Here is a 14,958-nt window from a genome sequence, read left to right on the forward strand (position 1 = left end):
TGTAAGAAGGGACCATTCCCTGGAGAAGGATGTCATGCTTGGTAGGGTGGAGGGTCGACAAAAGAGGGGGAGGCCTTCAATGAGATGGATTGACATGGTGGCTGTGATGATGGGCTCAAGTATAGCAGGGATCATGGGGCTGGCACGGGATCGGGCAGTGTTTCGTTCTGCTGTGCATGGGGTCGCTATGAGTTGGAAACAACTCTACGGCACTTAACAACAACAACTATTAGCAGTAAGCAGTAAGTTACTGTTTGTACCACCAGGGCCTGGAAAAGCACTCAATGCCAAGTGGATACACCTAACTACAGGAATGAATATAAAATGTATTAGGTTAAATGAAGTCAGACCCAAAAAGTTACATATTGCATGAATCCATTTATCTAACCTTTTAGCATAAACTCTATGACTGCCAAGGGGATGGGAGTGGGGGAGGTATTCACTATATGGCAGCATGAGAGAGAAGTTTTAGATCATGGAACTGTTCTTTATCTTGATTGTAGTATTGATTATATGACATTACATATTTATCAAACCTCAGAACTGTAGAGTAAAACGGAATGAATTTTACTAAAAGCATACCATAAAAACAATATACTTCACAAGCTCACTCAAAACAGTATTCCAGTCTGGACTAGATCTCTCTCTCTCTCTCTTTTTTTATTTTGTATTTTAAATAAGTTTGTCAGTTTGCATGCTCTCTCAGAGCAAGGATAAGTAATTCCATGTTTTGGTTCAGTGGTATTCCTTCCTAACTCTTGGTGGGCAAGAATAAACCCAAATCTACTTCAAGATAACAATAGCCCTAAGCAAAGCGGATAACAGCATTGAGTTCAGACAGTCCATCCATACTTTCAGTTTTGTGAATCCAACTCCAGAGGCTATAGCTGGCTGCCTTTTTCTCATCTGCGTTTACTCCTCCGGCAGGATTCACAGTCCTGACACCAAGGCATGTAGAAAGGTATCTCACAGCTATTTAGAAAAGAATGTCATTTCCCACTGAATCTAAGATACTAGTTCTTGTAATACAGGTATTTAATTTCTGTACCACACCAAGAAAAGAGGGAAAAAAACAGCACTGAAAAATCCAGTCTAATAAAAGACCCCATATAAAATAAGGAATAAGGATAATAATAAACAAACCTGCCACATAGAAAGGGGCAGCAAAGAAAATGTGTATGGCTCATTCCTGTCATTGCATGAAGGGAGAAAAAATAATTTACTTTTAGAATTTGAACTACAAATTAGTACTCATGTAAGTTTGCAGTCTAAGTGCATAGCAGTGGAGATACAAATATATATATATGAGAAAACTTAGTGTTTAGCTGGCAGTCCTGAGACCACTAGTACCAGTCATTCTCTCTAGAAAAACTCAACTTCAATCAAGACTAACAGTGATTGTAAGATGCCCTTGATTGTAAAACATATCCTAATTTCAAGGATATTAAAATGAGAAAAAAATAATTGTTTTATAATCAATGAGTATGATATTCCTCTCTGAAAACAGTCCTAATGTCAATGAAGATATTCATAAGGCCTGTGTTTACTATAGGGAAATCTAGCCAGAAAAAAAAACCAGTTTCATTAAAAAATTTTATGGGAACTTAATTTTATTAAAACAAAACAAAAACAACTTTATATATTCAAGTAGTACCCTAAAACCAAACCTGTTGCTGTGGAGTTGATTCTGACTCATGACCCATGTGTTACAGAGTAGAACTACTCATAGGGTTTTCTTGGCTAAATTCTAAAAAGTAAGGGAAATTATTATGGAATGCCTAATCCATATAAAGCCTCTGCTACTATCACAGCTGGACATCTAGCCTTAAGGTAAGCAATTGACAGGAGACCTGAGTATCTAGTTCTGCCAGTAAAAAATTGTGTAATTTTGGTGAGTCATTTCTCCTCTGTGGGTCTCAATTTATCCCAATTTCAAAATGAGTCAGCTGTGTTAGATTATTTCTAAGATCTTAATTATTAGAAACCATAAACAAGACCAAAATCACAGCTTAATTCCTGGTAGAAATGAGGCTTTGTTTCATGATGTCATCTCTATCCTGGAAAAAAGAGCCTAGAAAAACAAGAGAGCACAAGTTCTCTTTCATAATTTACAATTTTAATCAAGACCTGACTCGACTATTATTCTAATGCTTTAAGAGGATGCTGATGGAGACAAGGAACAATATTTCCCTTTTTTAAATAACAGGAACAATTAAGTTATAAGTGACATTTAAAGGTGTAACAAAATGGTAATGAAACGTAACAGTACACTGAGGCTTGGGGTCTCAATGTTCCCATAAATATCTATCAGGTTTGCAATAACTCATCCTGTTGTTTCCTTTGTTTCACATTTTCAAACCTGAAATGAATTAAAAAACAACAACAACAACAAAAACCCACCGCCTTTGAGTCGATCTCGACTCATAGCAATCCCCATTGGGTTTCAAGGCAGTAAACTCTTACTTCCGCAGAGTGGCTGGAGGGTTTGAACCGCCAACCTTCTGGTTAAAAGTCAAATGCCTTAGGCACTGAACCACCAGAGTTCCTTGAAATGGACATAGTGTAACAAAAATTTTGAAAACAAAAGAAAAGTAATACAGTAAGTCCCTGGGTTACCAACATCCAACTTAGGGATAACTCATACTTGTCCTTTAATGTTATGTAAATTTGCCCTCACTTTGAAACACTGAACCAACCTCAACTCACAACAAATTCTTCATCACAATCACCTTCACTTGCTGCACATGCAGCTTTTAAATCATTGCAAAGGCTTTGAGCTTTTTCTTGCACAGAAGTATGGCTAAATAAGAACTGTATGCACCTTATTCCGACTTACCTACAAATTCGACTTAAAGACACACTTAGGAACAGATCTCGTTCGCAACCCGGGGACTGCCTGTAAAGAACATAAGGTATGCTAACTTTAGTCTAACAGTATCTGCAGCTAAGTGTGTCATCTTTGTAGCACAGCTCAGTGCCTGGGCTTTTACTTCCTTGGTGATCTCATCCAGATCCATGGCTTTAAATATCACATCTTAACCCGTGATTCCTTGACTTCTACCTCCAAACCAGTCCTCTTTTCATATGCCGTATTTGAAATATATCCAACTGCCTACCTGGCACTTTTACCTGGATGTCTAGGAGACATCTAAAACCTTACAAGTCCAAAATCAAATGAATTTACTGATTGTACCCTGATAAATGATAAAAGGAGATAAGACTAAAATTGTGAAGGATTTCATTTTACTTGGATCCACAATAAACACCCATGGAAGCTGCAGCCAAGAAATCAAACAATGTATTGCATTGGGCAAATCTTTTCCAAAAGACCTCTTTAAAGTGTTAAAGAGCGAAGATTTCACTTTGAAGACTAAGGTAAGGCTGACCCAAACCACTGTCTTTTCAATAGCCTCATATGCATGTGAAAGCTGGACAGTGAATAAGGAAGACCAAAGAAGAACTGATACATTTGCAATGTGATGCTGGCAAAGAATACTGATGGTACCATGGACTACTAGAAGAAGAAACAAATCTGTCCTGGAGGAAGTACAGCCAGACTGCTCTTTAAAAGTGAGAATGGTGAGACTTCACCTCTCATACTTTGCGCATGTTATCAGGAGGGACCAGTCCCTGGGATGATCAGTGAAAAAGAGGAAGATCCTCAATGAGATGGACTGACACTATGGCTGCAACAATGGGCACAGCAATGATTGTGAGGATGGCCCAGGCCCAGGCACTGTTTCCTTCTGCTGTACATGGGGTCATTTAAAGTCAAAACCGGCTTGATGGTACCTAACAACAGTAATGTTGAAAATGGCTCCACCTGCAGTCTTCTCCATCCCAGCTGATGGCAACTCTGTCTTTCTGGTTGCTCAGGACAGAAAATCTGGAGTCAACTACAACCTTTTTCTCTTGACCCCACATCCAACACATCAGGAAATCCTGTTGGCTGCATCATTGAAGTATACCCCAAATTCAACCCCTTTTTTCATCTCTTTCACATATCACTCCAGTCAAATCCATCACCTTTTTTTCCCCTTGGATTATTGCCAAGAGCCAAAGGAAATGGTCTCCCTCCTTCTACACTTGCCCCCTTTCAGTCTGTTTTCGATAAAGCAGTGATCCTTTTAATATGTAAGTCATCATTTCACTACTCTGCTCAAAATCTCTGTGGCTTCCCATTCAGGATAAAAGCCAAAGTTTTTACCATAGCTAGTAAGGCCCTTCATAATCTGTGCCCCCCACCCCCTTTATTTCTCCTCTCACCCTTGCTCACTTTGGCCTACTGACAATGTGTTTTTTGCCCCCGAGGCATGGTCTCACATTGGACCCTTTGCGCTGGCTCTTCCCTTGGGCTGGAATGCTCATCCATAAACTCCACCAGGCCATACGTTCTACTTCCCTCCATATGGTCCACTCCCTCACCCTATTTAAAGCTGGACCACTCCTCCCCCATACCCCTAATCTCCTTATCCTGCTCTTCTTTTTCTTGGCTCATATTATCTAACATTTTACAAATTTTATTTATTTATTATATGCTCACCTCTCCTTTGCTGCCGACATTACCCAACACCCCCCTCCCCCAAGTTATCATGAGTTAAAAAACTCTGTTCACTGATAAATCCAACATACCTGGGACTTAATAGGCATTCAAATTTTGTTGTTAGTCAATTCCTTGTTTCCACACAGCTGGCAAAACTTTTTCTTTTTTTTTAATTTAAAATTTCTTGTATGTTTAAAATAGCAAAAGTCATAACTGCTTACTTTACTTAGTGATCCAGTTCAAAGATGTATGAAGAAAAAGTTAATACCTCCATCCAGTGTTAGATTATGCAATAAGCAAGTTAGGTATGGGCTTACTGGGGTTTACTTACTTACATGTAAGTAAACAATTTCACATTTTTTCATCACATTCAAAGATTCTACTTCTAGGTATGGCTGGTATTTGTCTCTCTCCCAACCCCACAGCACGTTCCAACAGAATCAAAGCCATTTTTCAAATTTCTAATTCCTGACAGGGATGGAGTACCCAGTAAGCAAGGCAAGCAGCAGGGTTTACTTGTGCTCACTTACTAATCTGCCAACATGTTAAAACTATTCACTACAGATAAGTAAGCAACCAAAAGGAAGCCTGTGCTCACCTTGCTTCCTGGATAATCTGCCCCTGCCTCCAACCTTCTTCCATTCTCAGCCTTCTTAGGTTACTCAGTTAATGTGAGTATAGCTATTGGCACCTTTCTCTGGCTCACACACCTATTCCTCACTTACTGACTATCTCATTATTCAACATTTTGCATTTACAACAATAGTAAAAATTTACTATTTGACTATTTGGGGCATTAATGACGTATGCCTGGCAGTAACAAATGCTGATGTACAAAGTGAGAGCAAGACTCATTGGGATGGTAAAGGTTGTGTGTCAATTGGCTGGGCCATGATTCTCAGTGGTTTGGTAATTATGTAATGATGTAATCATCCTCCATTTTCACATAATGCCAATATTCACATAATGACCTGGTCTTTGCAACCTAACCACATCAATAAATGAGGAGTGGGTATATACTGATATATTCAAAATACCAAGATTTTTTGTTTGTTTTTATTCTACTCTACAATGTGCTATTAACATCTTAACATATCACATATATTCTTCCAGATCAAAAGACACAGATCTAGTCCATTCTTTTCATTATTTGTATAATATTCCATTGTTGTTGTTGTTGTTGTTATGTGCCGTCAAGTCAGATCCGACTCACAGTGACCCCTCCTTGGGTTTCCGAGGCAGTATCACTACGGAAGTAGATTGCCCCATCTTCCTTCTGAGGAGTGGCTGGTGGGTTTGAACCGCCAGCCTTCTGGTTAGCAGTCAAGTGCTTTAGGCACTATGGTACCAGAGCTACTACTGCTAAATTACATTTTGTTCGATATTCAATAACATGCATAAATAGCAGGTTTTAACCTAAAATTGAATAAATAATTTCCAGGTTTCTACATTTAATTAAAAATAAACATTAATAACTATCAACTCATGAGACAAAATCAGTATTTTTTATATTAAGTATACTAAAATAATTGGACTACAATATTTTATTTTTAATAGCATACTGAAACAAATAAAAGTTTTTCCTAGTTAATCTTAACTTTATCTGAGCATTTAATTAACCAAAAGTTTATAGTCAATCAAGTAAAATAAATTTGTTTGTTTACTCTTTGTAAGGCATTTAATTTCCGCAGTTCTTCTGGCAATCACAATTTAATGACTGTAGAGTGTTAAAAATCTGTGTTTTTTGATGAAAAACATAGAGAATAGTACTTACTTTATAGTCAATGAAAGGTGAATAGGCCTAAACTGCAGTCTTAATATTATGTAGCTTTGAACAAATAACATTATTATTAGAAGTTACAATCATGTTTCCTGTTTCCTGTTTCCTCTTATCCCTATTCTTCTTCTTTTCACATGATGTTAAATAAAACCCTTAATAAGGTGGATTATGTGTATGTGTTTTAAAATAGGGTTAAGTAAAATTTGGCCTTTTAAACAATTATCTTTTTCAGTATTTTCCACTAGTAATGTAGAGGTGATACTCATTACAATAAAAAATTTAATATGTTACCAAAACAACAACAAAAAAGATAAATGTATTAATCTTGAAGAAGTAAGGTCTAGCCAGGAATTCTGAAGGTGACAAAGGCAATTAGAGTTAGAATATAAACATACACAAAGTTTTTTCTTTTCTGGACATAAGAATCCTTTTTCATTTTCCCTCAAAGACTCTTATCATAGGCATAAAATTGAAGTGGAAAAGAAATAAGGTAAGTTATTTCTTTCTCCAAAAGCTTATTCTAATCTTTCCACCTCTAATTCTTGAGCATTTAGAGGCAGGTCTTACTGTGGGGAAAAAAGATGGAAGCCAAGAAAGAGAGAGAGAGTGAAAAGAAAGAGAAAAGAATGAAAAGAGAGAAAAATGAGAGACACAGAGAGAGAAAGGAGAGAGGTGGAGAGAGAAGGAGGGGCGGGGGGAGAGAAAGAGAGAGAGAGAGAAGATAGCCTAGATTTTAGCTATTTCTTTTGAAGCTAAAATTCGGAGATAATCTAAATATAGATTTTGATTGAATGTGGATTATTTTAATTATTTATAATCTGACAGAGGAAAATGTGGATTGGCTTTTAACTTATTTTTGATTACATACACATTTAGTTTCTTTTAAAAATCATTTCTGGAAAAAAACTATTTTTGCATGAGGTTCATGTGTAGGAACAGGTCCCTGAAATGTCAAACTGGTGGTTGAGGCTTATTTCGCTTGGTCCACACAGTCTTTCTAAAGGGAGCTCTGGTAGTATAGTGCCTAAGCTATCTGACTGCTAACCAGAACTGAATTAATCACCAGTGTATAAAAATTGGGAGATAACATATAAAGAACTATATTTATAATTCTTCTTGGAAAATCCTAAGAACTGCATGTGGGCTTACACTCTCAATGGCTGGACCTGGGTAGGCTGACCCTGCTGGATTGGCCACGAGCTCTCCAGTTTATTTTTGGCCCCACTTGGCCTGCTTCTATTGGTTTATTTTGTCTCCCTGTTCCCTGTCATAATCTGTGCTTGCAGCTCTTGGTCTGATCTCTGAGTTGTGATAGCAAAGTGAAAAAAGTAAAAACTCTGCCCTTTAAAAGGTGAAGCTTGGTGTGTTAGCAACAACAAAATAGCTAAAAAAATTTAAAAATAAAACCCGTAACAAAGTTGTGAACTATTTGTGAAATGTTTCCAATTTTACATACCACCACTATTTTACCCTTTAACCCAACATATCTCTGTACATTGGTAATGCCTGAAAGATGAGTATATATAACTTCCCCTATAATACCTAGACCCTCACCTTGGCTCTATCACTAACTGTATGACCTGGGGCAAACTTCTCTGGGGCTCATCTCTTCATTTGTATAATAAGGATACCAGACTTGTCTAAACCACAGGTTTTGCTCAGTACTACACTTCTATTAGGAACTCTGGTAGCGTAGTGCCTAAGGCACTTGACCGCTCCTCGGAAGGAAGGTTGGGCAATCTACTTCTGTGATGATACCGCCTCGGTAACTCAAGGAGGGGTCGCTATGAGTCAGGTCTGACTTGATGGCACATAACAGCAACAACACACTTCTATTATTTTAGAGCATCAGCAGATTTATAAAACTTGTGAAAGTATCTTTTAGGTTAACAATATAAAAGTGGGCTTGAAAGAATTACATTAAAATCAATTGTTGTTATGTGCCGTGGAGTCGGACCCGACTCATAGCGACCTCTCTCTCCTTGGGTTTCCTAGGCAGTATCACCACAGAAGTAGATTGCCCAACCTTCCTTCCGAGGAGTGGCTGGTGGGTTTGAACTGCCAGCCTTCATGTTAGCAGTCAAGTGCCTTAGGCCCTATGCTACCAGAGCTCCTTTAAGATAGATTATTTTATGTAATTATGAAATTATCTTTTATGTGACAATAAAACTTGAGAGAAACTATTACTTTAAGAAATATCTTGTTGTTGTTGTTATGTGCCGTAGAGTCAAACCCGACTCATAGCGACCCCTTCTTGGGTTTCCGAGGCAGTATCACTATGGAAGTAGGACTGCCCAACCTTCCTTCCGAGGAGTGGCTGGTGGGTTTGAACCACCAGCCATCTGGTTAGCAGGCAAGTGTCTTAGCCACTATGCTACCAGAGCTCCCATGAAGAAATATCTTAGAAAGGGATATATTCCATGAATACCACAAAAAATAATTTTTTTATTACCAAAAGTAATATAGAGTTATCAATTCCATATTTATAAAATACCTTTAAACTGAAAAACGAAAACAAAACAACAACAAAAAGACTTAAACCAAAATTCCATTTTTTTTCACACTTTGCAAGTTGCTGGCTAACAACAATATAAGACAAAATAAGGTTACAGAAGAGAGATTTAAAAATCTAACAAACCTATATAAATATGAATATATCAACCAACATTTTATATGTTTGGAAAGAAAACTCCTTCATAGTTATTTAGTCATATATTTTCAATAGAGCCATTAGAAATCCAAGTTATTTACTTCCTTCTCATATTTGCTATTTCACTAGTTACTCTGGAAACCTATATAAAAGTTTAACATATTCTCCTCAATTTAAAGTTTATTTTAAAGGATTAAAAATTTTTTGGTCAGAGAAACACAATAACTTCATACACTATTAACAAAATTATTACAAATAAAATCTTAGGAAATGTTTGAACAAGGTGGAATCCTAAAACGGCCCCCTAAGATTTCCTGCTCTAATCTCTATGATTATGAATATAATGAGATCTTACACCTATGATTATTTGCATTCTACAGTAAAAAGGATATAAGTAAGCATGTAATTAAGGTCGTTAATCAGTTGGTTTTGTATTAATCAAAAGGCAGATCACCAGGTAGGTCTAATCTAATTACATAAACTTTTAAAAACATTTTTATTGTGATTTGGGTGAAAGTTTACAGAGCAAATTCATTTTCCATACAGGAATTCATACACATTTTGTTTCATGACACTCACTGACTGCAATTCCCCACAATGTAACAGCTCTCTTCCCACTTCCTCCTTGCAGTTTACCTCTTTCCTGTGTCCTTCCTGAGCAGGCACTACTGCCTCACAAAGCTATCTCCCTGTGCAAACAATGCCCTTCTGGTTCTCCCATGTTTGTTCTCTCCAAGTAGTGTATCTACCTGATGTAAACGTTCACCCCATATGACTATATACTGCTTGGCTGAAAGTCACAGGAGTGTTCATTTCCAGGCTTGAAGGGAAACTAGGGGCCATAGTCTCAGGGGTCTTACCAGCCTGTATCAGACCAGCAAACCTGGTCTTTTTTTTTTTTTTTCTTTAAATAATTTTGAGTTTTGTTCTGCATTGTTCTTCCACTCTATCCAGTATCTCCTGCACCAATCCCCCTCTGAGTGGTTGACAGTCATAGCCAGACACCATCTAGCTCTTCTGGTCTCATATAGGTTGAGGATTGCATGGTCTATCAGTCCCTTGGACTGTTTCCACGTGTCTTTGGTCTTCTTCATTTTTCTTTGTTCTGGATGAGAAGAGACCCATTGTTGCATCTACAGAGCCGCCTGCAAGCTTTTAAGACCCTAGTTTACTACTCACCAAAGTAGGATGTTGAACAATGTTTTTGTGTAGTATGTCATGTCAATTGAACTTGATGTCCCCTGCAGCCAAAGTCCCAAGCCCACAGGTCCCACTACCCGCTCCCTCAAGGTAGGTGGCTGTGGCCAAGAAGCCACTACAACCTTGCCCCTTGTCAGCTGTACTATACACCCGGACATTATTACAACACAAATACCCCTGTAGAAACACTGTCCGCCAACCTGATGCATGGTCATGGGCACACTAACCCCAGCCTAGACAAACCTGATCATTCAGCGTGTCTACCCGTCTATTTACCCGTACATCAATGTTTGCCGTCACTGATGATGCAGTACTGTACATGCAAAAGAATTCAACTTTGTTGTCTATACCTCCCATGTACCTCACTCTGTCTTCCTCTTCTTGGCGCCACCATGTTGATCACTCATATTTGGTACATTGCCCTTCCTTTCACACAAATCAATACTTGTCTCTACCTATCTAGAAGTGTTCCCTCTCTTCCCATCCTTGGTAATCAACAAAGAAAGTTTCCTTCCATATATACACTTTTGATTACATACAATAGTGAAATAATATTTGTCCTTCTGTGAATGACTTCACTCAGCACAATGTCCTCCAAGTTTATCCATGTTACATGGTGTTCTGCAGATTCCACATTACTCTTTTGTGTTGCATAGTATTCCATTGTGTGTATGTACCATAGTATGGTTATCCATTCTTCTGTTGATATCCATTCTTAAGTTGTTTCCATCTCTTTGCTATTGTGAATAGTGCTGTGATGAACATGGGTGTGCATTTACCTGTTCTTGTGCTGGCTCTCACTTCTTTAGAATATAGACCTAGTAATGGGATTGCTAGATCAAATGGTATTTCCAATTTCAACTTTTTAAGGAATTGCCATACAGATTTCCACAGTGGTCATATCGTTTTAAATCCCACCAGCAGTATATGAGAGTACCAATCTCTCCACATCCTCACCAGCATTTGTTATTTTCTGTCTTGATGAACTTTGTTATTCATGCTGGGATGAGATGTTATCTCATGGTTGTTTTGATTTATCTCTCTCTAATGGTTAATGTGGGAGTTCTGGTAGCATAGTGGCTAAGGCACTTGACTGCTAACCAGAAGGCTGGTGGTTCAAACCCACCAGCCACTCCTCGGAAGGAAGATGGGGCAATCTACTTCCATAGTGATACTGCCTCAGAAACCCAAGGAGGGGTCACTATGAGTCAGGTCTGACTCGACGGCACATAACAACAACAACAATGGTTAATGTGGGAGCTCTGGTAGCATAGTGCCTAAGGCACTTGACTGCTAACCAGAAGGCTGGCGGTTCAAACCCACCAGCCACAGAGGTCACTATGAGTCAGGTCCGACTCAATGGCAAGTAACAACAAACAAACAACAACAACGGTTAATGATAGTGAATGTTTCCTCATGTGTTTGTTGGTTGCCTGAATATTTTCTTTGGTGAAGTGCCTGTTCATGTCTACAGCCTAATTTTTTTTTTAATTTGATTGTTTTGTCTTTTTGATGTTGAAGTGCTGGCATCTTCTATAAATTTTAGAGCAAAGTCCCTTGTCAGGTATGTTGTTGTTGAATATTTTTTCCCAGTCTGTAGGTTCTCTTTTTACTCTTTTAGAGAAGTCTTTTGAAGCACATAAAAGCTTAATTTTTAGAAGGTCCCAATCATCTAGTTTATCTTCTGCTGTTTGGGCATTTTGGGTGATGCTTGATAGTCTACTGATGTCATAAATGAGGGCCACCCTCTGGTGGCATGGCATAGTACCCAATGCATTTGACTGCTAACCAGAAGGCTGGCAGTTCAAACTCACCAGCCACTCCTCAGAAGGAAGACTGGGCAATTTACTTCCATACAGATACTGCCTCAGAAACCCAAGAAGGGGTCACTATGAGTCAGAATTGACTCAATGGCAGTAAGTTTGGTTTTCATTTTTTTTTTTTTTAATTTGCCCTAATATATTCCTTGAGGAACTCTATAGTTTTAGGTTTTACATTTAAGTCTTTGATCCATTTGGAGTTAGTTTTTGTGTATGGTGTAAAGTATGGGCCTTGTTTCACTTTTCTGCAAATGGATTACTATTTTTGCCAGCACCCTTTGTTAAAGAGACTATCTCCTCTCCACTTAATGGATTTTAGCCCTTTGTCAAAGATCAGCTGACTACAGGTCGATGGATCTATTTCTGAGTTCTCAATTCTATTCCACTGGTCTATGTGTGTGCTGTTGTACCAAAACCTGGCTGTTTTGACTACTGTGTGGTTTTAAGATCTGGGAGTGTGAGACCTCCTACTTTGTTCTTCAGGAGTGCTTTGCTTATCCAAGGTCTCTTTCCTTTCCAAATAAAATTAGTGATTGGTTTTTCTTTATCCTGCATCAGGATTGCTTTGAATGTATAGATTGCTTTGGGTAGTACTGACATTTTCACAATGTTCAATCTTCCTATCCACAAACATGGTATGTTCTTCCATTTATGTAAGTCTCTTATGGTTTCTTTAAGTAGTGTTTTGTAGTTTTCTTTGTACAGGTCTTTTGTGTCCCTGATAAGATTTTTTCCCAAGTATTTTTATTTTTTGGTAGCTATTATGAATGGTAAGGAGCTCTGGTGACATAGTGCCTAAGGCATTTGACTACTAACCAGAAGGCTGGCAGTTCAAACCCACCAGCCACTCCTCAGAAGGAAGACTGGGCAATCTACTTCCATAGTGATACCACCTCAGAAACCCAAGCAGGGGTCGCTATGAGTCAGTTCCGACTCAACAGCAGTGAGTGTTTGTTTTCTGGTTTCATTGTAAATGGTACTGATCTCTTTATTTCCTTTTCAGCAATCTTCTGCTAGTGTAGAGGAATCCAACTGATTTTTGTATGTTGACCTTGTATCGTGTCACTATGCTAAATCTATTCGTTCCAGTAGTTTTCTTGCTGAGTCTCTTAGGTTTTCTATGTACAGGATCATATCATCTGCAAATAGGCATAGTTTTACATCTACCTTACCAATGTGTATGCCATTTCTTGCTTTATTTCTGCTTGTATCTTTTTTATTTCTTTTATTCTGGTGACTATAGGCTTTTTCTGCTGCTCTTTTTCTAACTGTTGGAGATGTTGGGTTAAGGTGTTAATTTTGGCTCTTTCTTATGTTTTGATGTGTGCATTTCTTGCTCTAAATTGCCCTCTGATCACTGCTTTTACTGTGTACCAAAGACTTTGGTATGTTGTGTTTTCATTCTCATTTGATTCAAGGAAGTTTTAAATTTCATTTTCTATTTCCTCTATTACCCAGTCATTTTTAAGGAGGGTGTTGTTCAGTTTCCATGTGTTTGCTCTTTTTCTGTTGATCTTCCTATTGTTGATTTCTAATTTTATACCTTTGTGATCTGAGAAGGTGCTTGTCAATATTTTAATGTTTTTAAATTTACTGATGCTCACTTTATGGCCTAACATATGGTCTATCTTGGAGAATGTTCCATGTGCAGTGGAAAAGAACATATATTGTGCTGTTGTTAGGTGAAGTGCTCTGTAGATGTCTATAAGGTCAAGTTGGTGGATTATATTGTTTAGTTCTACTGCATCTTGGTTGAGTTTCTTTCCAGTTGTTCTAGCTTTTATTGAAAGTGGTCTATTAATGCCTCCTACTACTGCTGTGGAGTCATCTATTTGTCTTCTGAATTCTGTTAAAGTCTGTTTGATGTATTTCGGGGATCTTTCATCGGGTGCATAGGTATTTATTACAGTTGTGTCCTCTTGTTCAACTGATCTTTTAATCATTCTATAATGTCCTTCCTTGTCTCTTATGGTGGTTTCTTTTTTGCCTTAAAGTCAATTTTATCAAGAATTAATATTGCCACTCTGCTCTTTCCTGATTGCAATTTTCTTGGTATATCTTTTTCCAACCTTTGATTTTTAGTCTATTTTTGTCTTTGTCTCTAACGTGTGTCTCTTGTAGACAATATATTGATAGGTTATGTTTTCTTACTAAGCTCAGGCTCCAACTCTCTGTGTCTTGAGTGGTGCATTTAATCCATGGACATTCAGTGTAATTATTGACAAGTATGAATTTATTGTGTCATTTTGTTATGTGTTTTTTTGTGGTGCTGCTGATTTCTTTGTTCCATATAACTTTCTGTGCTGAGATAATTTTGATTATAAATCGTATTATCACTTCCTTCATTGCTACTGTTTTTAGTATTGGTGCTTGTCCTTTTTTTTATTTTGATAAGATTTATTATTTATTTTTCTTTTGAGGTTACCCTGTGATTTATAATCTTCTTCCCAACTTTAGAACAGTCTGTTCTATCCTGCAATTGTCTTGACACTGCCTCACCATTTAGAAGTTCTGCAACTACACTATTCTCTCCAACTGGTTTATAGTTGTCCTCATTTGCCAACTGATGTCTCTGGTTCCCTGTTTATAGTCTTGTAAGCTTATTTTACTTTGGATACTTTTATAACTGGGTTGGTTTCTGGGTTATGTCATCATGTGTGTTAATGGTCAGTTATTGTTTGCTGTTGTTGCTTCTCTGTCCATAGGACTCCTTTTAGCGCTTCTTGTAAGGTTGGTCTGGTTTTAACAAAGTCCCTTAATTTCTGCTTAAATAGAAATGTCCTCATTTCACCATCATATTTGAGGGACCATTTTTGTGGGCATATAATTCTTTTTTTTTTCCTCTCTCTCTCTCTTGTTTTTTTTTTTAAATTTTGATTTGGGTGAAGATTTATAGAGCAAATTCACTTTCCATACAGCAGTTCACATATACTTTGTCTCATGTCATTGACCACAGTTTACCACA

At 37.7% G+C, this 14,958-nt stretch overlaps 1 protein-coding gene across 1 annotated transcript in view; it reads right to left on the reverse strand.

Moving 5' to 3' along the window:
* The window catches only part of TMEM131 (transmembrane protein 131), a 334,956-nt gene that overhangs the window by 118,929 nt on the left and 201,069 nt on the right, over positions 1-14,958 (reverse strand). The gene's annotated exons all lie outside the window — the stretch shown is intronic.

The sequence above is a fragment of the Orycteropus afer genome, unplaced genomic scaffold, assembly GCF_000298275.1.
Source record: "Orycteropus afer afer isolate SDZICR_OR568_19922 unplaced genomic scaffold, OryAfe1.0 scaffold00017, whole genome shotgun sequence".
Lineage (NCBI taxonomy): Eukaryota > Metazoa > Chordata > Mammalia > Tubulidentata > Orycteropodidae > Orycteropus > Orycteropus afer.